Here is a 3653-nt window from a genome sequence, read left to right as displayed (position 1 = left end):
CTTGTTTAACAAAGAAAGGAATCCCAAGGTAAGTACATGGAAGATTTCCAATCTCAAATCCCCAAAAGGATTACAACCTATATTGAACTAGTTGTGATGTATTAAGGAATAAAATATTTGATTTATCACCATTCACTTTCTGACCAGAAAATGATGCATAATTTTGTATTATTCCTTTAATCACTTTTGCCTCAACTAACGAAACATGTCCAAATAACAAAGTATCATTGCAAAGAGACAATGAGAAATACTTTGGGGAATATTTTGAATCCTTATACTTTTCCAAAGCCCCCCCACTTTAGCATCCCTAATAGCCCAACTAAAGGTTTCAGCTAGGAGAATAAACAAAAAGGGAGAAAGGCGATCTCCCTATCTCAAACCCCTGGAGGAAGTGAGAAAAGCACAAGGAGAATCATTAATTAAAATCGAGAATCTTGCAGAAAAAATACATGCATGAATCCATTTGACCCATGCCTTGGAAAAACCTAACTTCTCAAGAACAATATATAAAGCCCCCCACTCTACTCTATCATAAGCCTTCATCATGTCTAGTTTAAGTATCATGGTTGGGGTTCTTTGGGTGGAAATAGAATGCAACACCTCATGTGCTACAATTGCACCCTCTGTCATCTCCGTTCCAGGAACAAAACCACCTTGCTCCAATGAAATGATCCTAGGTAGAATTTTTGCCAACCTAAGGGAAATTTCCTTCATAAATATCTTATACGAAGTATTACATAAAGAAATGGGGGGGAAGTCAGCAAAAGTCTTAGTATCTTTTTTCTAAGGAATAATTGCAATCATTGTAGTATTATGTTCTTTTAAAATAGACCTATTTCTCCTAGCTTCCTCGAGAGCCAATAAACATCATTTCCCACAAAATCCCAACATTTCTGAAAAAATAAAAGAGTAAAACCATCTAGTCCTGGAGCTTTATCTGGATTCATGGCAAAGACATCACTCTTAACTTCTTCTAAAGAAAAAGGAGACATCAACATCTTATTGTCTTCCAAATATACTAAAGGAGGAATATTAGATATAATATCATTGCTGAGATTTCCATTTTCCAAAGATAATAATGACCTAAAAAACCTAACTACCTCTCAAGCAATGTCCTCTGGCCCTGTCAATAAAGTCCCATTTTGATACTGAATACAAGATATCCTATTCTTACATCTTTTAATCTTAGTTGAAGAATGAAATTTTTTTGTGTTCCTATCACCATCTAAAATCCATAACTCTCTAGATTTTTGTCTCGAATAGATTTCCTCTCTAGCTAACACCTCCTCAAGCTGCAATTTTAGTGACTTCAATTCATCAAAAACTTGTGGCACCATACCATGTTGAAGCACACGAGTATTAAGACACTCAATCATATCTTGAATCCTTTGTTTCTCCTGAAAAATATTCTTAAAATGTGAGATATTCCATTTCCTAATATTCAATTTCAAATAACTTAACTTCTTAGCAATCTGAAACATATGGGACCTAGAACAAAAAGGAGCAGAATTTCACCATTTCATAAGCAGAGGCAAAAAGGAAGATTCCCTAAACCACATGGGCTGAAATTTAAATGGAGACTTAAAAGAAGCCCTATCCTCAATAACTAAAAGGGAAATTGGAAAGTGATCAGAACCCAAGACTGGTAGAATAGAGGAAAAGAATTCAAAATCTGAATCAATTCAATTCTCAGATAACAAAAACTAATATAATCTCTCAGCAATTTGAGAAAAATTCCGTCTCATGTTTGTCCATGTGAAAACCCCATTCTGAGACTTACAATAAAAAAGGCTCATATAAGAAACAAAATCCCCAAAGTCATCCATAATCCTTTTATTAGGGAAAACACCTCATCTTTTCTCATCTAAATCAGTGATAACATTAAAATCACCCCCAAAGATAATAAAGGAACCATGTCTTAAGGGAGAAGAAATCCTATTTAATTCACCCCATAACTTACTCCTCCCTTGAATTCCTGATGGAGCATAAATGTTAAAAAGCTAGAATTTAACCTTCAAAATCCTGTTTATTACTAAAGTCAACATACAATTTGTAGCAGATGCCACTAACTGTACCTCAATATTATAATTATTCCAAAACAGTGCCAAACCTCCTGAAGCACCACAAGAAGGAGAAGAAAGAAAATTCCACCTTCTGAAAGATGAAAAAACCAAATCAGCAGACTCCTTTTACAACTCTGTTTCTTGCAACATAAAAATATCACACTTAATTAAGTCCATCTGAGACTTAATTAAGTGTCTCTTGTTAGGGGAAATTAAGCCCCTAACATTCCAAGAAATAATTCTCATTGTCCTTGAGGGGAGGCCAAAGCTCCCCTCTTCCCATTAATGAGAGAATTTTTGCTTTCCCCAAAGCAACCTTGCACATTACGTTTCACAGCCCCTGATCTTGTCATAGGACTAGTCATAGATCCCTTACTCCTCTTTCTTTTTACACTTATAGGAGTTAGACATGTTTTCTTAGGCCCACCAAGAGAGATCGAAGGCCTCCCTTGCCCACCAGCAGGAGAAAGAGACAAAGTCTTTTGAATTCCAGCATCAATTTCCATTTGAGACTTAAGATTATTTGGAGGCCTACCTCTCCCAAGAGAAACCACTGATGGTGAAAAAGCCAAATGTTTGGACAATTGGTAAACTCTTGCATGACTCTGGAGAAGCCAGGATAATTGGAATATCTTCAAAACCCAACTCTGTTGTAGCCAAAACCGCAAAAGGATTAGCAGATGCAGAAATTGGAAGGGTCATGTTTATACCCCCCAAATCATTCTCAATTGAACAAAAAACTCTATCAGTAATACCCTCATCCATCTGATGTGCATGATTGTTAAAAATATCTTTTACTTGCTGAACTATATTCTCGTCTGGCATTATAATAGGGACAACCTTTGATGGATTACTATTCCCTAAGGAAGATTCATTAGCCATATTAATTTCAACATTCAGAGGGGAATTATTAGACACCAAATTCTTAATTTCTTGAACTAAAGAAGCATCATTAGGAAAACTTATGGCAGGTACTGCATTTTTATCTACATTCACATTCTTTTAAGAATCCAAAACCTCCTTATGAGTGCATGAAGACAAATTGTCGTCCTTACCCTTTATGTGATTATTTGACATCTTAGGACAATCTATTGTCAATAGATGATCTCCTCCATTTATTGGGGGATTACCATCCATCACTATACCCCCGTTATTAGAAAATTTCTTCAGTAAAGATGAAAGTGAGACTGAACCCGAAGTGTGATCATTTGGTTTCCCAAAACTACGATACAATGGATTATTTTCAAGATTAATGTGACCTGTTTCTACCAATTTATGTGAAGAGACATTTCCACATCCTTCAATCGAAGGTCCCATAGACAAACTATCTTTATTAAGGGATTTAGGGATAGAGTCAACAACCTACTGGTTTTTCTTAAAATCCATAAGTAACAGAGCATTCAAAAGTAAAGGAGACTTAAGAAGCTTCGTATCTAATTTCTCAATTGACTGGCGCCAAATACCATCATGAGACTTGATATTACAAATACGGGGGCAAACATTGTTAGGGTTAATAAGAACACAATTTTTTACTAGAACCTCCCCCTCCACAAAGTCCATTTTAGATGATAAAAAAGATCCAATAGTATT

The sequence above is a fragment of the Cryptomeria japonica genome, chromosome 10 (assembly GCF_030272615.1).
Source record: "Cryptomeria japonica chromosome 10, Sugi_1.0, whole genome shotgun sequence".
Lineage (NCBI taxonomy): Eukaryota > Viridiplantae > Streptophyta > Pinopsida > Cupressales > Cupressaceae > Cryptomeria > Cryptomeria japonica.
Note: the sequence above shows the minus strand (reverse complement) of the source record.